Raw genomic sequence first — 20553 nt, 5'->3', positions numbered from 1 at the left:
ACCAGAAACAACAAAACGGTGGGACCAAGAGGAATGGCCCGGCCCGGCCTCCTTCGGCCCCTGATGGCCACAGATGGCCCCGCCCTTGTCCCGGGCTTCGCCCGGGCTCGTTCCCGCGCACGTTCCACACTGCGGATATAGTGGTGAGTAGATATAGGACCGGTGGGCGGGAGGTCAGGTGGGCGGCCCTAGGCCCAGGTGGTATCAGCAAAGGGCACCTGGGAGATGTAGTGTTCCTCCCTTCTTTCCTTCCCCACAGTGGCGGTAAGAACCAGCAGCGGTGGCTCGGAGTGAGCAAGAGACCGCAGGATACAATATTGCAGCAGATCCGAGGGTTGCCAAAAGCGAAGCGGGACCCGCGCCAGCGGGTTCCGCGAGGTTTCTTGAAGGACCGTTGGGCGGGAGGTCAGGTGGGCGGCCCTAGGCCCAGGTGGTATCAGCAAAGGGCACCTGGGAGATGTAGTGTTCCTCCCTTCCTTCCTTCCTTCCCCACAGTGGCGGTAAGAACCAGCAGCGGTGGCTCGGTGTGAGCAAGAGACCGCAGGATACAATGTTGCAGCAGATCCGAGGGTTGCCAAAAGCGAAGCGGGATGATGTAATATGTGACGTCATCAGCAGTGCATTGCGGGGGCGTGAGTTATAGTTAGCTGAACTAACTATAACGCCGGAATTTCGATGGTTTTGTACGAGTGAAATGCCCAACTAACTAGAACGTTCCTGAAACCTATGGTTTTTTCAGTTTATATATATATATATAAAGTCGCCAGTAGGTAGTTATAGTTAGGACCTATTATCCATAGGAAAATCGTAACATTTTTTTCCCAATAACTTTGGAGTCGGTTGACGAATCTTCGTGAAATTTTCAAAACTCGTGGGGCGCTCCGGTCAGCTCCTATCTTAAAAGTTTCAGGGTGATTTGGCAAGTGGGGGCCAAGAAAAAAGGGGGGTCCCAAAACGTGTTTTCTCCATGTTAATTTCCACAGGAAACTTTAGACACAGCTACAGCCCGAACTGCTGAACGGAATTATACCAACTTTGGCGAAAAGGTAGCCCTTGGTTCAGAAAGATCCCTATTTCTTAAATGGTGTAAATCTGTTCAGTAGTTCATGAAAAATTAGAAAAAGAAAAAGTTTCAATATCTGGGCGGAGCCTAACGACACATCTTATCGTGCGATCTGATTGGCTGTCAGCACTTCATTCTGGAATTTCTGGTAGCCATCTTGATACCAATATACATGATAGTACCCCATTGAAATGCATTGTAGTGAATCGAAGATTTTGATGGTTACCAAAAGGAGAACTATAAAGTGTGATAACAGACTTTAGTTACATTAGAATTTATTTGTTGATGGTACCATACTAATTTCAGGAATTGTGGTGTTTTCTAAGGTGATTTTACCCTGTGAAAAACCTTCTGCTGGGATATCATGAATCATGTTTGAGAGAAAACTGAAGTTAAAATGAGAGCATATTTTCTGTAAATTCACATTATCTTTCTCAGTCATGTGAGAATGAAGTCTGTCATTCTCAGTAAATCATGTACATCCAACAAGGGCAGAGACTGTCAGTTGATTCCTCTGTGTTCTACTGCAGCTTCCCAGAGTGTTCTAAAGAACAACTAGAGTGCTAACAGCCTTACTTATGAAAAAAGTATGGCACACCTGAAGCCATCTTGATTGGAATAAACTGGTAAAACTTAAAACATTTAATTTAAAAAGGAACAACATGATGGGGTTCATTTTGTCATAAAATTATGGTTAGTGCTGTAGAAAGAAAAATTAGGACATGTTTCAAGTGTGATCTCAAATATCTTCCTGTTATATTTCAACAGGAGCAGCCTGTCAGTTGATGCCTATGTGTTCTACTGCAGCTTCCCAGAGAGTTCTAAAGAACAACTAGAGCGCTAACAGCCTTACTTATGATAAAAGTATGGCACATCTTAAGCCATCTTGGTTGGAATAAACTGGTAACACTTAAAACATTTAATTTAAAAAGGAACAAAATGATGGGGTTCATTTTATCATAGTAATTATGGTTAGTGCTGTAGAAAGAAAAACTTAGGGCATGTTTCAAGTGTGATCTCAAATATCTTCCTGTTATATTTCAACAGGAGCAGCCTGTCAGTTGATGCCTTTGTGTTCTACTGCAGCTTCCCAGAGTGTTCTAAAGAACAACTAGAGCGCTAATAGCCTTACTTATGACAAAAGTCTGGCACACCTGAAGCCATCTTGATCGGAATAAACTGGTAACAGTTAAAACATTTATTTTAAAAAGGAACAAAATGATGGGGTTCATTTTGTCATAGAAATTATGGTTAGTGCTATAGAAAGAAAAATTATGACATGTTTCAAGTGTGATCTCAAATGTCTTCCTGTTATATTTCAACAGGAGCAGACTGTCAGTTGATGCCTTTGTGTTCTACTACAGCTTCCCAGAGTGTTCTAAAGAACAACTAGAGCGCTAACAGTCTTACTTTTGACAAAATTATGGCACACCTGAAGCCATCTTGATTGGAATAAACGGGTAACTCTTAAAACATTTAATTTAAAAAGGAACAAAATGAGGGGGGGGTCATTTTGTCATAGAAATTATGGTTAATGCTGTCGAAAGAAAAATTAGGACATGTTTCAAATGTGATCTCAAATATCTTCCTGTTATATTTCAACAGGAGCAGCCTATCAGTTGATGCCTTTGTGTTCTACTGCAGCTTCCCAGAGTGTTCTAAAGAACAACTAGAGAGCTAACAGTCTTACTTATGACAGAATTATGGCACACCTGAAGCCATCTTGATTGGAATAAACTGATAACTCTTAAAACATTTAATTTAAAAAGGCACAACATGATGGGGTTCATTTTATCATAGAAATTATGGTTAGTGCTGTAGAAAGAAAAATTAGGCCATGTTTCAAGTGTGATCTTAAATATCTTCCTGTTATATTTCAACAGGAGCAGCCTGCCAGTTGATGCCTTTGTGTTCTACTGCAGCTTCCCAGAGTGGTCTAAAGAACAACTAGAGCGCTAATAGCCTTACTTATGACAAAAGTATGGCACACCTGAAGCCATCTTGATCGGAATAAACTGGTAACACTTAAAACATTTATTTTAAAAAGGAACAAAATGATGGGGTTCATTTTGTCATAGAAATTATGGTTAGTGCTATAGAAAGAAAAATTACGACATGTTTCAAGTGTGATCTCAAATGTCTTCCTGTTATATTTCAACAGGAGCAGACTGTCAGTTGATGCCTTTGTGTTCTACTACAGCTTCCCAGAGTGTTCTAAAGAACAACTAGAGCGCTAACAGTCTTACTTTTGACAAAATTATGGCACACCTGAAGCCATCTTGATTGGAATAAACGGGTAACTCTTAAAACATTTAATTTAAAAAGGAACAAAATGAGGGGGGGGGGTCATTTTGTCATAGAAATTATGGTTAATGCTGTCGAAAGAAAAATTAGGACATGTTTCAAATGTGATCTCAAATATCTTCCTGTTATATTTCAACAGGAGCAGCCTATCAGTTGATGCCTTTGTGTTCTACTGCAGCTTCCCAGAGTGTTCTAAAGAACAACTAGAGAGCTAACAGTCTTACTTATGACAGAATTATGGCACACCTGAAGCCATCTTGATTGGAATAAACTGATAACTCTTAAAACATTTAATTTAAAAAGGAACAAAATGATGGGGTTCATTTTATCATAGAAATTATGGTTAGTGCTGTAGAAAGAAAAATTAGGACATGTTTCAAGTGTGATCTCAAATATCTTCCTGTTATATTTCAACAGGAGCAGCCTGTCAGTTGATGCCTTTGTGTTCTACTGCAGCTTCCCAGAGTGTTCTAAAGAACAACTAGAGCGCTAACAGCCTTACTTATGATAAAAGTATGGCACACCTGAAGCCATCCTGATTGGAATAAACTGGTAACACTTAAAACATTTAATTTAAAAAGGAACAAAATGATGGGGTTCATTTTGTCATAGAAATTATGGTTAGTGCTATAGAAAGAAAAATTAGGACATGTTTTAAGTGTGATCTCAAATGTCTTCCTGTTATATTTCAACAGGAGCAGCCTGTCAGTTCAAGCCTTTGTGTTCTACTACAGCTTCCCAGATTGTTCTAAAGAACAACTAGAGCGCTAACAGTCTTACTTATGACAAAATTATGGCACACCTGAAGTCATCTTGATTGGAATAAACTGGTAACTCTTAAAACATTTAATTTAAAAAGGAACAAAATGGGGGGGGGGGGTCAGTTTGTCATAGAAATTATGGTTAGTGCTGTAGAAAGAACAATTAGGACATGTTTTAAGTGAGATCTCAAATATCTTCCTGTTATATTTCAACAGGAGCAGCCTGTCAGTTAATGCCTTTGTGTTCTACTGCAGCTTCACAGAGTGTTCTAAAGAACAACTAGAGAGCTAACAGTCTTACTTATGACAAAAGTATGGCACACCTGAAGCCATCTTGATTGGAATAGACTGGTAACACTCAAAATATTTAATTTAAAAAGGAACACAATGAGGGGGTTCATTTTGCCATAGAAATTATGGATGGTGCTGCAGAAAGAAAATGTAGGGCATTTTTTAAGTGAGATCTCAAATCCTCTTCTATTTCCTTAGAAAATTCTGACATGCAGACTGAAACAATCACTTTCAAAACCAACAGTAGACTTCCAGATAACTCCCTGGTGAGCAGTAGCTTTACTACAATGATCTAATGAACAACTAGAGTGCTAACATTCTGAATTTATGGCCAATGTGTGACACATCTGAATGCCTTCTTGATGGAATCAAAGTAAAAAACTGAAAGCATTTCCTACTGAGGAGACTACAGTAAATGAGGAAATTAGGAAACTTCATAACAAATGGCCACCAGAGAAGACAGAAGTGTGCAAAACACTTTTCATTTTTAGTTTTTCTGCAGTTTTATATAGTGCAGACTGGTCAGGTATTGGAGATTTACATCTTACTTGGACCCCTTATTGCGTATTTTGCACGAAGTACATGAGATTGATCTTGCGAAACATTGAACTTTATGATTCTGTTAACCTGAAGTTGCTCTGAACCGGGCTTTGTAACACCCGTTTGTACCTACTGGTTTTACTTAATTCTCACTGTATTGTATTAGGAAAGAGGATTTACTGTTTTTATGTACACTTTTATGATCTATGTTTCTAAATCAGATCAAATAAAGTTTAATGAATTCTATGGTAGGACGGAGGCAAGGATTATGCATATCTTTCTCACTTTATTTGCATAGGAGTTCAAAGAAAACGTAACACAACAATCATTAAACAAAATACTACACAACCCATGAACAATTAGGTGGGGTTGTCTCCAAGGCACCTATAGTCCAATCATATCACAGTCCATTGTATATAATATCGTGACGTCCCTTCCGCCTTCTCTTTCTTCACTGCTCGTCAGTTAAGTGCATTCCTTACATTCTTGGCTTAATCTGACGTTGTTGCTGTTTGTATAGCGGTTTCTTGTGCACGTTATTAGTATTATTGCCTTGGTATTGTTTCATATTCCCTGCGCAGCAGGCTCTTGCCCGAGAGCGTTCTCCCCCTCGCAGTTTCCCTTGATGTGCGCTCTGCGCACGGTGAGATCCTGTCAGGTGCATCTGGCCCGAGTGAGGCAGCTCCATCGAGCGCTCCCGCTGGTCTTTACGCGCGTTTGGGAATCTGGTCACTCCTTTAGTGTCTGCTTGATTCCCAACCAACCCTCGCCTAATTTTGACACCGCTACGCTGTGATTTCCCGACACAGCCATGTTAGTGACCTGGTGGTGGTAATTGGTATTGCGCCTCAGTCTATTCTTATAACAGCTTCGGGGAAAGCCCAGCTGTTGGAGCACCGGCGAGGGGGCTGCCTTAAGGATTTTAAGGGCATTTGTTCTGTGCTCACACCCTCTGCTATCATGTCTTCTCCAGAAGACCATTTTTACTCCTCCTACCAGGAAGTGGAGGAGGAATGGCCCCCCAACTTCTCCCTCCAGCAGTGGACCAAGCCCTCTCTCTGGCTATTTCTAGGGCGCTGGCTCCTCTTAGGGATCAGGTTGATAAGCTGGCGAAAAGCATCCCTGGGGTGTTCAGTGACCCAGATCTGGTGGTGGTGCGTCCCAGTAGCTCCCAGGTGGGGAATAAAAGGGCCATTAAGCATAACGCGGGGCACTTGGAAGGATTTGATAAACTTACGGAGACCTTCCTCAAGAGTGTGCGAACGCTTAAACATGCACCCTGCCGAGAGGAGGAGGAGTCCGGTGAAAATTGCGACGCTGTCACCACTATTGTAGACTCAGACAGCGGGTTTCCCTTGGAGGGAGAGGGTGTATCGTAGGACGATTTCTCCCCCGATGAGGATAAGCACTCGGTGCGTCCCTGGCATCCAGAGTCCAACTCCTCTCAGTCCCGGGTTGGGGTTGGGGTCCACTCGGATATGTTCGAGCTTACCCAAGATTACTATCCTAGGTCAGCGGAGTGGACCCGTGACACCAAATTGGCAGAGTATGTGGTGGGGAAACTCCATCAACCCCTTGAAAGGGAAATCAGGAATAGGATGAAGGGAGAATGCCCCAGGCCCTCACTGAAGGGGAAGGTGGCACACATGCCTGAAATTGATGAGAAATGATGTACCTTTTTCTCCAAGTATATGAGGGAGCCCAAGAAAGGAATTGATAGGTCTTGGACGTGGTAGGGCCCTTGAACCAAATTTTTCAATTGGCAGATCGTTCAAAAGAGTCAGGATCCCCTTTGTCTACGGATATTGTGGCTGGTTGGGCGCACTACCCTAAACCCTAAAACACTACCCCCTCCATTACCCAAACACCACTGCACTACCCTAAACCCTAAAACACTACCCCCAGCATGACACCCTACACTACCCAAACATAACAGCACTATCCTAAACCCTAAAACACTACCACAAGCACGACTCCCTACACTACCCAAACACCACTGCACTACCCTAAACCCTAAAACACTGCCCTAGCACAACCCCCTTCAGTACACAAACACCACTGCACTGCCTTAAACCCTAAAACACTACCCCAGCACAATGCCCTACACTACACAAACACCACTGCACTACCCTAAACACCAAATCTACCCCAAGCATGACTCCCTACACTATACAAACACCACTGCACTACCCTAAACCCTAAAACACTACCCCCAGCACAACCCCCTTCACTACCTAAACACAACTGCACTACCCTAAACCTGAAAACACTACCCCAGCACGACCCCCTTCACTACCCAAACACCACTGCACAGACCTAAACCCTAAAACACAACCCCCTTCACTACACAAACAACACTGCACTGCCTTAAACCCTAAAACACTACCCCAGCACAACGCCCTACACTACACAAACACCACTGCACTACCCTAAACACTAAATCTACCCCAAGCATGACTCCCTACACTATACAAACGCCACTGCACTACCCTAAACCCTAAAACACTACCCCCAGCACAACCCCCTTCACTACCTAAACACAACTGCACTACCCTAAACCTGAAAACACTACCCCAGCACGACCCCCTTCACTACCCAAACACCACTGCACGGACCTAAACCCTAAAACACAACCCCCTTCACTACACAAACACCACTGCACTGCCTTAAACCCTAAAACACTACCCCAGCACAACGCCCTATACTACACAAACACCACTGCACTACCCTAAACACTAAATCTTCCCCAAGCATGACTCCCTACACTATACAAACACCACTGCACAACCCTAAACCCTAAAACACTACCCCCAGCACAACCCCCTTCACTACCTAAACACAACTGCACTACCCTAAACCTGAAAACACTACCCCAGCACGACCCCCTTCACTACCCAAACACCACTGCATGGACCTAATCCCTAAAACACAACCCCCTACACTACACAAACATCACTGTACTACCCTAAACCCTAAACAACTAGAACCCAGCACGATCCCCTACACTACACAAACACTACTGCACTACCCTAAACCCTAAAACACTACCCCCAGCACTACCCGTACACTACACAAACACCACTGCACTACCCTAAACCCTAAAACACTATCCCAGCACTACCCCCTACACTACCCAAACACTACTGCACTACCATAATCCCTAAAACACTACCCTCAGCACAACCCCCTACACTACACAAACACCACTGCACTAACCTAAACCCTAAAACACTACCCCAGCATGACTCCCTACACTACCCAAACACCACTGCACTACCCTAAACTCACCCCAGCACGATTCCCTACACTACCCAAACACCACTGCACTACCCTAAACCATAAAACACTACCCCCAGCAGGACCCCTACACTACACAAACACCACTGCACTACCCTAAACCCTAAAACACTACCACCAGCATGACCCCCTACACTACTCAAACACCACTGCAGTACCCTAAACCCTAAGACACTACCCCAGCACGACCCCCTACACTACCCATACACCAGTGCACTACCCTAAACCCTAAAACACTACCCCCAGCATGACCGCCTACACTACTGTACTACCCTAAACCCTAAAACACTACCGCAGCACGACCCCTACACTACCCAAACACCACTGCACTACCCTAAACCCTAAAACACTACCCCCAGCACAACTCCCTACACTATACAAACATCACTGCACTACCCTAAACCATAAAACACTAACAGCAGCATGACCCCTACTCTACACAAACACCACTGCACTGCCCTAAACCCTAAAACACTACCCCCAGCATGACCTCCTACACTACCCAAACACCACTGCACTACCCTAAGCCCTAAATATACCCTCAGCACGATCTCCTACACTACCTAAACACCCCTGCACCACCCTAAACCCTAAATCAACCCTCAGCACGACCACCTACACTACCCAAACACCACTGCACTACCCTAAACCCTAAAACACTATCCTCAGCACTACCCCCTACACCACACCAACACCACTGCACTACCCTAAACCCTAAATCTACCCCAAGCACGACCCCCTACACTACACAAGCACCACTGCACTACCCTAAACCCTAAAACACTACCCCCAGCACGACCCTCTACACTACACAAACGCCACTGCACTATCCTAACTCCTAAAACACTACCCTCAGCACAACCCCCTACACTACCCAAACAATACAGCACTACCCTAAACCCTAGAAAAGTAACCACCACCCGATGCCCAATCCCTCTTACCTCTCACTCCTCGTGGTTCCTCTCTCCTCGTGGTTCCTGCTTCATGTCATCTCTGAGGGGCGGTGCACTTTGTTGTGAGGAAACTGTACTGCCTCTGTTTCCTTACAACAACGTGGATCGTTTACATGTTTTTTGCATGGTCATTTACCATACATACCTTTACAACAAAATTTGTTGTAAAGGCATGTGTGGTAAATTGCCATGCATTCTAAAAAAATGTGTAGTAATGACTTCGCGATAAACAACGCATGCGTGGTAAGGCATGCGTTGTAATGGTATCGCAAAGTAAAAAAGTCATTGTAACTGCTGTTTACCAATCGGAGCTGGCCCCTGTTTTTCAGTGAGACGTTTATTTGATTAATTGGAGGAAGGAATGTGGTATTTTAACCAAAAAGTGCATTCCCAGCTGTTGTATTGTGAAAGTGTCCGCTTGGCCTGGTTTCACTTCCGGTGAGAAAGTGGAAGAGTCTGTTTGGATCTAAAGGAGTTCTGTTGTTGGACGGGGCCCTCGCGACACTTCATCAGAAAACATAGCTAATGGAAAGCGTCCTCCCTGAAGTGTGGAGCAGTGCCATGAGAGGTCAACGAGTGTGCGAACCACCGCAGTGTGACCGAACCGCATGACCCATGTGCCACCTCCAGGGTACGAGAGGCAGAAGCGGCATCACAGGTCCTCTTGAAGACCATTGTAGCACTAATTCTACATTTTGGTACTAGGGCATTTTAACTTTGTTGTTCCTGCCAGATACAAAGAGAAGATCTTGTGTTATTCAGTGCCCTCGTTACCTTTTTTGTGGGTTGTGGTGCTTGTCACTTCGCTGACCCGCCGGTGCACACAACTGGGCACCCCTCCTCATGTGCCATCTGCAGGGCCTCTGCCCTCAGATCACTGGTTTCGGTTTCTGGAGTGGCAACATAAACAGTTGCTCCCAAAGGACTAGCCTGAACACTTAGGTGAATATCCCTTGCACAAGCATTCCACAGAAATTCTTTCCTAGCTCTCGCACGTCGACGAGGACGTCATAATAGCACGGCTCCACTCGCGACATCGTGTGATGTCATCGGAGCCATAAGAGGACCTCGTTGGCGTGCTGACGTCAGTTCCACCCATTTTTTCTGTGCCACCAAGGCAAACAGGCAGACCGAGACATTTTCACATGTATACATAGTATAATAAATATATATATATATTCACTGAAAAAAACATAGGTTTCAGGCACGTTATAGTTAGAAATTAGCATTTAAAAAACCTTAGAAATTCACTGAAAAAACCATAGGTTTCAGGGGCGTTATAGTTAGTTGGACATTTCACTCGTACAAAACCATAGAAATTCCCCCGTTATAGTTAGTTCAGCTAACTATAACTCACGCGCCCGCAATGCACTGCTGATGATGTCATATATTACATCACTCATGAGATGGTCAGTGACATCACTCATGACATCACTGATGACATCACAAATGACATCACTGATGACATCATCCAGTGAATGTGTGTTTTTCTGAAAATTAAATATGTTTTATATATGGATATCTCAAGGTCGATGGAAGAATAAATGGGTATATAAGTGTTCTAAATGGATGATTTTTTTTGTTAAAATAATTGTATAACTGACTGATTAAGTGTATCTTAGTAAATACATGGGTTAGTGAGTAATGTTTAAATATTTTAATATCTGTATCAGTCTCTCACTTTGTGTATAAGTGGCTGCATGGGTTGGTGAGCAGCTACATGAGTGTCTATATGGGTTATTAGTTGGTTTTTTGAGTATCAGTATGAGTGTCTGAGTGTCTGTACGGTTCGGTGGGGGGTATTACTTAGTGCATAGATGCATGAATGAGTGACTCACTGTTTGCATGTGTTGAAGACAGCATGTGTGCAGGACTGTATAGGTGGATGAGTGTGTGTACGGGTATGTTAGTGAGTGAATGACTGTCTCAATAGTGTCTTTATATGTAACTACATATGTTTTAAACTAGTATATGTGAGTATTGGTGTATATAAGTGAGTATATGTGAGAGTGAGAGACTGGAAGAGTTCCTGTACAAATAAGTAGGTGTTTCTATAAGTGATTGTTTAATAGAGTAAGTATGTGTAAGTTTCTGTAGAAGTAAGTGTGGTAGTGTGTGTATAACTGTATATGCAGGTAAATGGATGTTTGATACTTTGTTTGCATGTGTGACTATGTGTGTGAGTAACTCTATGGATGAGTGGTGGTGTGTAACAGGTTGTATAGGTGTATGAGTACATATGATGAGTGAGTACATGTAAGAGTGACTGTATAGGGACTGTTGGTGAATGAGTGGATGTGTTTGTAGATCTTGGAATTACTGAATAGGTGTGTTGTAACTGGTATTGGTATGTCCATTGTTTTGAAAATGTTAGTTTGTATTTTTGAGTGTGTGTATCAAAGGTTATATTAGGGTGAGAGGAGGTCTGCCACTCTATCACAAGGATGATGTCATCAGTAATGTCATTTGAGATGTCATGAGTGATGTCATGAGTGATGTCACTGACCATGTCATGAGTGATTTAATATGTGACGTCATCAGCCATGCATTGCGGGCATGCGAGTTATAGTTAGCTGAACTAACTATAACGGTGGAATTTCTATAGTTTTTTTGAGTGAAATGTCCAACTAACTAACAACTAACCTTTTCCAAGAAGGCAAGGCAAGGCCTTCTTGGAAAAGGTTAGCAACATGCAGTGCTTTTAATTCGAGCAAGCTCACATTTGCAAATAAAGAGGGCAGCCTAACAGTGAGTCTTAACTCAATTTTAAGTGCATGGAATACACTGTTCTTTGCATATCACAGGGTTTATGTTGTTGGGACAGATAGCTCTTTCTTTTTGCTCTTCTTTTCTTTCTATTGGACACTATTTCTTTGTTTCTGTGAGTGGGCAACCGATGATGATACACGTGGGCATACTGGCGAGAACCTGCTGGTAGCCTCCCTGGTGTTGCAAACGTGAGGTGCCCTCTCATTCTTTCATTTATTTTCAGTACTTGTTCTTCACTCACATGCTGTGGGGGAGGATATGTGTAGTTGGGCAGCTAGACTGACAGTGATTCTTCAATTTTTATAACAATATTAAGTTGAGAGTTCTGGGACTGCAAGAAATTGGACAGGGTGTCAAAAAGTGGGTAGAAATAGACATCCCCACGTTAGCAGCAGGTCCTAAGGTTGAAATTGAATAAACTCTCTTGTAGCCAGGCCTTTGTTGTATTGATGATTTGTGAGAGGAAGGCGGTCTGGTGTTTTCCGTTTATAGCTCCTTGCTGTGAAGAGGGGATCCTCAAGGACCCCGCGGTCCCAGCCAGCTGGCCATCTCCTGTGGGAGCTGGAAATGCAGCTCCTTGTGTGCAAGAGCAATAGTTTCATCTATTTTTCCACCCGCATGTCTTGAGGTAGGGAAAAAGCTGAAACCTTGCCTTCTAGCGGACAGGAGTACTTTGACAGCTTCCACCCACTGAAACCGAACTGATTGCTATGGCTTGGTTGGAGCTTTCACAGCTCCCGCCAAGCCAAAGCAAACAGCTTTCTTGGGAGTGGACACCCGGGGACATAGCAGGAGCCAGCCCTGGGGGTTGATGGGGGATAACAGGGCATTTTTTGGCACCTGGAGAGGAGCTGCATGGCCCCCTTCATCTGTTTTCATGACCCAGCCCCCATAAGTTGGTGGTCCCTGGAGCCGTATATGGCTCGGGGACTGCTAAGCCCCTCATTCTTTGTTTTTTATTCGCTGGCCCAAGGGAGGTGGTGATCACTGAGACAAGGGGGACCATGTGGGCCCTGATATTTTTTGCTGTGAAGCCCCCCTGGGAGGTGGTGGTCCCTGGGGCTCAAAAGAGCCGATAATGGGGAGTCTGCGTTGCCCCCTCCTTTTTTAACAAATAACCCCAAGACCTGGTTCACACAGGGCTCATTTCAAAACAGCATGAAAGCTTGTGCTCGTAGTTTTTTTTATTTTTGCCAGATCCACGTATCAACAGAAATTTTTGATGAGGATTTAAAAGAAAAATGCTTACGTCCCTGTCAGGGTCCCAGGGCGACACCAGGACTAGAACTAGGGGGTCAGGGTATTCCTACCTTGCCCCCTTGTTTTTTATTTTACATTTTATTCTGGGAGTCAACTGAAGACGAGTCCCAAAATGGCTGCCAACATTTCCAGGTTGAAATGTTGGCAGCCAATCAGATTTGAGCATGGGGACTGTCGGATCCTCAGAGGATCCGCGTCCCTATATATTCAAATTTGGATTCTTTTAATATCTCACAAACTGCTGAACTGATTTACACCAATTAACAAAAAGCTCACTTTCTGACCCATCAGCTATCTTTCTGCCAAATGTGATGTAATTCCATTCAGCAGTTTGGGCTGTAGTCATGTCTAAAATCTCTTTGGGAATTTGCATAGGGGAAAACACATTTTGGGGCCCTTCTTTTTCTCTGCCCACTTGACAGATCACCTCCTAAACTTTCAAGACAGCTGCTGAAGTGATTGCTGCACTAGTTTTGAGAAACACTCTTCTTATGGAAACAAAGTCCGAAGTATAACTACCGTCTGGTGACTATCATTAGGTAATATATATGTAGGTAGTTATAGTTTGGACCTATTTTCCATTGGAAAGCATTTGAATTGCCTATAACTTTGGTGTGGTTTGACCAATCTTTATGACATTTTCCCAAAAAAGTGTCAAATTAGGTTTTGTGTGTCATGGGACGTTTGGGGGTGATCTGTGCAGTGAGGACTGAGAAATAGGGGCATGAAATAAGGGTGCTTGTGTAAAGGTAATTCCCACAGGAATGAGTTGTCGAACCTACAGACCGAACTGCTGGATGAAATTACACCAAATATGGCAGAAAGGTAGATGCTGTAACACAGACTGTGCTTTTTGTTATTTGGTGCAAATCCATACAGTAGTTTTTCAGAAATGTAAGAAGAGAAAGAAAGATATATCTCTGGTCGTGTAGCATTTGTGAAAAAGACAAGCTCGAGCAGGGAAACGCACCGCTCTGTTTGGCTGCCAACACTTCAACCAGGAAGTGTTGGCAGCCATGTTGGGACTTGGCTTCGAGTCCTCCACCCAAAAAGTGAAAATAAGAAAAGGGGACAGGGTAGGAATACCCTGACGCCCAAGCCATGGTGTTGGGGTCCCTCTGGAAAACACCACAGCCTAAAATAAAAAATAAAAAATGTTTAAAAAGCAAGCGTGGGCTCCCGCACTTGCTTTAGACTAACCCCTGGGTGGGCAAAATCCCAGGGGCATGGTAAAAATAAAGGATGGGGTGCACAGGGCCCCCTCCTTGGGCTGCTGAAAGCCCTGGAGACGGTAATCTCCCTGAGGCAGCCTTATAATTGTATGCGGGGTCCCCCTCTGCCCCATGGTCCGTCACCTCCTGGGGCACAAATTTTAATATAAAATAATGTGAGGTAGCCCCTATGGCCTCCCCGCAACCCTGGGGAACACCACCTCCCTGAGTCAGTTTTGTAATTATAAGCGGAGGAGCCCACGGCTCTCCCAGGGACTGCCACCTCCTCGGGGCACTGTTCCATGCATGCGGCCCTGGGGACCGCCACCTACCCAGGGCTCAAATAAATCATAATGAATGGGGGGGCTCTGGCCCCCCACACAGCCCTGGGGACCCCACCACCCTGGGGCAGAAATACAAAAACAAAGGGGGTCCATTGTGGACCCCCAGCCCCGGGGACCACCATCTACCCAGGGCTTACTGAGCAAAGGAGGGGAGCTGTGTGGCCCCCTCCAGGAGTCCTTCATGGGCCCGACGACCACCACACCCCATGGCCGGCTCCAGCAATGTCCCAAGGTGCCCACCCCAGGACATTGCAGTTTGCTATGGTTTGGCAGGGGGTGATCTGTCAAGGGGGCTATAGCTTTGGCCCCCGCCAAGCTATAGCAAACACTGCTCCACTTTGTGGAAGCAAGAGCATTAAAAATACTCTTACTTCCACAAAGTGAAGCAGAATTGCTTTTTGACAGATGGAGCTGCATGTTAGCAGCTCCCTCTGTCCAAAAGCAATGGTGGCACCTGGGGAGGTGGTAGGGACTACGGGAGCCTTTTGTCTCCCCCTGCGGCCCCTTGCCCATTTTCTAAAAAGATTATGAAGACCTGGCCCAGGAGATGAGGCCCCTGCCCCAAAATAGGCCGGGGGAGGGGGGGGCAACCGGCTCCCCTCCCCTTTTTTGATAAAATATATGAAGGCCTGGCCCCAGGGGATGGGGTCTCCGGGGCCGAAATAGGCCTGGGGTGGAGGGTGCGCAGCCCCCTCCCCTTTTTTGATAATAGATGTCACTGACCATGTCATGAGTAATGTAATATGTGAGGTCATAAGTAGTGCATTGTGGGGGCACGAGTTAAAGTTAGCTCAGCTCACTGTTGTATACAGAAGGGTAGCTGGTTGTGGTATGCAGGAAGGAAGCAAAAGGTTGTTTTAATTTTAGTCCTTTTTATTTATAATTTTCTTAAGGTGAGGGTAAGAACAGAAACAGCCGACACGTTTTACGCCCGGTGGCCTGCTGGCTAGGGCTTCTTCAAGGCAAAAATGTCATGGTAAAGATTTGCGCTTAAAGTTCAAAGGTCAATGCAAATGGTTCAGGCTGAATGTCGATCCAGTCTCGGGATAAATCCAGCATCCCTCGGCGGGATATCATGAAAGGAAAATGCAAGTCGATACCACAAAGACAGACCATGGCAAATCACTTTGATATCAACCCAATCGTTGGATCACACCAACCTTAAGTTTGAAGTAAATCCTCAAGACACTAAACCCTACCCTTCTGCATACATTGGTTTCACACCAGATGGTCCTTGGGTGTTACCACGGTCTAGGGTTCTGCCACGAGCTACAATTTGGGTCCTGTCTATTTGAGCGCGATCCTTGGTGGTACCCATCTGTCTTTTCTATGAGCTCAGCAAACTATAACTGTTGAATTTCACTGGTTTTGTACAAGTAAAACCTGGGCCTAATTATAACATCTCTGTATCCTTTGTTTTTTCCAGTGAATTTCTAAGATTTTTTTAATTCCATTTCCTAACAATAATTTCCTTGTAACCTTTTGTTTTTTCTGTGAATTTCTAAGGTTTATCAAATTCCATTTTCCAACTATAACGTCCATGTAAACTATGATTAATTATTGCATTTTTAAGGTTTTAGAATTGTATTTTCTATCTATAAAATCTCTATAACATGTATTTTTATAACCTTGTATTTTCTTCAGTGGATTAATAAGCATAGTTGCTTTTTGTCTTTGCATTTTTTATACTCCCAACCTGAAACTTTGCATACACTCTTATATGTAGCTGCCTTATATAGACCTGGGCGGTGAACTTCACTCCGTTCGTGGAGTTTGCGGAGTTTTCTGCACTTCGCAAACCGCAGAGCACGAGGGGTGCAGAAAACTCGCTTGCGATCGCGAACGGTAAGTTTGTGAGCCCGAACGGTAAGTTTGCGAGCGCGAACGGTAAGTTCGTGAACGCGAGCTGCAGCTCGGGTAGAATCTGTACCTGAGCGGCAGGAATACCAGAACAAACTGCACTTCGCACTGCACCCCACCACTCGCAGATCTTCGCAGAGTTTTTGTAACTTCGCAGAGTTCTGCGTAGCAAAACTCCATGAACTACACCCAGGCCTGGTCTTATATACACTCTCAACACAAAGGCTCTTGTCAGAGCCAACCAAGAGCTCAAAATGTTGTTCATTTTCTTGTTAAATGTTAATTCCCATAGGGATTTTAGACACTACTATAGCCCAAACTACTGTAGGAATTACACCAAATTAGACAAAACGGTAGATATTAGTTCAGAGAAGTGCTTTTTGTGATTTGGTGTGAATCCGTTCAGTAATTTTAGAGAGATTAACAGAAATCCAGATTTGTATATCTAGGGGTGAAGATCATCCACAGATCCAACAGTCCCCTTGCTTTAATCTGATTGCCTGCCAACACCTGACCCAGGAAGTTGTGACATGGCAGCCATCTGGGACTCTGCTTCAGCCGAGTCCCACAAAAAGAGTTAAAAATGTAGAAAAGGGGGCAGGGTAGTAATACCCTGACCCCCTAGATGTGGTGGTGGCATCCCAGAGGTATCCCAATTAACCCTGGGCACAGGACTATGCTACGCTCGCATAGTTTGGGTAGTTTGCGCAACTACGCAATACGCGAATTGCACGTAGCACAGTGCAAAAACGCTTGCTCGCGGCCCTCAACATCAAGTTGGCGACCGCGAGTGAGCAAAATAACTTCCCGGCGAGACTTTTTCCTCGTTCACGATCAGCAAATTCAAGTTGCAAATCGCGAGCGTGGAAAATAAACCTCCCGGCGAGATTCTCAATGCGGGGAGGTCAGGTTTCTCATTGCGAGTTGTCGCGTATGCTCGCGACCGCTCCTGATGAGAAACTACCAGTCCACGTTGAGAAAGCTGCCGCTCGAGTACAAATCTACTCGAGCAGCAGAAAACCACAGCTTGCACTGTGCAAGATGCCGTTTGCAATGATTTCACAGTGCGGACAAGCATCCGGCACTGTGCAATCAGTGCGAACAGCATTTTGCACAGTGCACTACGCAGTTCGTGTCGCTACGCTTAGCTTGCATAGTGTGAGGTGCACTTCACGTAGCTACGTGTAGCGCTACTACGCGAACTATGCCTAGGGTTAATCCCGATGGGGTTTAAAAAATGTTTTTTTTTAAATTTTGCATCAAAATCACAGGTGGAGTGACGAATTTGAGGCATAATTTAAAAATAAATATACAATTGCGGTCTACCGCTCTTTTTTAAAATTAAGAACCTGGGTGGGCTGGGTCCAAAGGGCATACCTGCTTTATTAAATTCAAGGAGGCACATGGACCCCCTCCATGGGCATTTTTATGCTCCAGGACCACTACCTCCCCAGGCTAATGTTTGTATTATGGGGAGTGTGTGCGGACCCCCTGAGGCCCCAGGGACCAACACCTAACTGGGGTTCTAATTTTAAAAATTTTGTCTGGGAGGTGAGTGGACCCCCCAAGGAACACCACCTCCCCAGGGCTTTAAAATATATAAAATTGTGTGGGGGTGCAATGTGGATCCCCTGAATGCCTCCATCTCCCTTGCCTGATTAGAAAAAATCAGGGGGCCTCGAGGACCCCCCATGCCTCGGTGACCACCACCTCCCAGAGGCTAAATTGTTAGTAATTGGAGGGCCTCGCTGACCCCCCTGGGCCCTGGGTACCACCATCTCCCAGGGGCCAAAATACCATTTGTAAGGTGGGAGGGGGCAGCACAGCCCCCGTCCCGGCCCATACATGGCCATGGGGGCCACCACCTTCCCGGGCCTGGCCCATGCTATTTTAAGGAGAGAGGCCATGCAATCACCCTCCAGAAGCCATATATTGCCCTGGGAACCACCACCCCTAGGGCTGACTCCTGCTGTTTCCCGGGTGTCCTAGCTATTTCCTCTGATTTGACAGGAACTTGACAGCTCCCACCAAATCAGAGCAAACATGAACTCTACACTCAGCAAGCTGTGAAACCACTCATGCTTGCTGGGAGCAGACTGAGAAACAGGTGAAACGATTGCTGTCGCAGACAGGGAGTTGCATGTTTAGCAGCTCCCTGTCTGTGAGAACAATGCCAACTACCACAGGAGGTATGGAGCCAGCAGGGTCTGCGGGGGCCTTGAGGCTCTCCTTAGTCTCCAACGGTGTTGACTGGGTACCCTGGGCGGGCTCCAGGGCACCCACAATAAAGAGACTGGGCCCCAGGGGATAGGGTTACTGAGGCCAAAATCAGCCCAAGAAGTGGGGATGCATGGCCCCCTCCCCATTTGTTTGTGGACAGGCCCCAGTAGATGGGCTTTCCGGGGCCAAAGTCAGCCCAGGGAGATGGCCTTGTGGTCTTCATCCCCCATTAAATTAAGTCTGAGCCCCATGGGTCTTTAAAGAAAGTATTTGGCCCCAGGGAAGGTGGTGGTCCCCGGGGCCTGTTGGTCTGCACAGCCCGACATCATTTTTAAGGTAGCCCCTGGCTGGTGGTGGTGCCCAGGGTATAAGAAAGTTGCAGGATGGGGAGTCTGTTTGCCCCCCACCTTTGGTTTAAATAAAACCCAGAAGGTGGCTGTCCCAAGGGCTTTTGGAGCGAAGGGTGTTCCTGAGGCCCCCCTCCTTAATATCAGTAAAGCGGAGGGGACGGTTCCTGAGCAGAAAAGGCAAAACAGATGGCAACAAATCAAGCAGAAAATGCAAAACAGAGGGCAAGAAAGGCAAAACAGAGCAGAATAGGGCAAAACAGAGAACATGCAGACACTCACACACCCACTCACAGACCAATGGAGACCCTCACACACCCACTCACAGACCCATTCAAATACTCATTCCCCAATCAGATACTCCAGCACCCACCCACAGACCAATTCAGAGATTCATGCTTCCACTCACAGACCCACTCAAAGACTCACACACCCACTCACAGACCCACTCAAGGACTCACACACTCACTCTCAGACCCACTCAGATTCTCATGTTCTCATTCACATACCCACTCAGAGACTCATACACTCACTCACAGACCCATTCAAACACTCACATGCCCACTCACAGACCCATTCAGAGACTCACACACCCACTCACAGACCTACTCCGACTCCTCCCCCTCTCACAGTCCCACTCAGAGACTCAAATACCCACTCAGAACCTCATGTACTCACTCACAGACCCACTCAGAGACTCATGTACTCACTCACAGACCAACCAAGAAACTCATGCACTCACTCACAGACCCACTCAGAGACTCATGCACCATCTATCACAGATCCACTCAGACAATCACACCCACTCACAGACCCACTCAGACTCATTCCCCCACTCAAAGACCCACTCAGAGACTCATGCACTCACTTACAGACCCACCAAGAAACTCATGCACTCACTCACAGGCTCACTCACGGACTCATGCACCATCTCTCACGGACCCACTGAGACACTCACACACCCACTCACAGTCCCACATAGATACTCATGCACCCACCCACAGACCAACTCAGAGACTCATGTATCCACTCACAGACCCACTCAGAGTCTTATGTACTCTCTCACAGACACACTCAGCGACTCATGCACCATCTCTCACAGACCCACTCAGACACTCACACCCACTCACAGACCCACTCAGACTCACCCCCCACTCGAAGACCCAATCAGATACTCAAGCACCCATCCACAGACCAATTCAGAGATTCATGCTTCCACTCACAGACCCACTCAGAGACTCACAGATCCACTCACAGACCCACTCAAGGACTCACACACTCACTCACAGACCCACTCAGATTATCATGTTCTTATTCACATACCCACTCAGAG

Source organism: Triturus cristatus, chromosome 3_2 (assembly GCF_964204655.1).
Source record: "Triturus cristatus chromosome 3_2, aTriCri1.1, whole genome shotgun sequence".
Taxonomy (NCBI): Eukaryota; Metazoa; Chordata; class Amphibia; order Caudata; family Salamandridae; genus Triturus; species Triturus cristatus.
Note: the sequence above shows the minus strand (reverse complement) of the source record.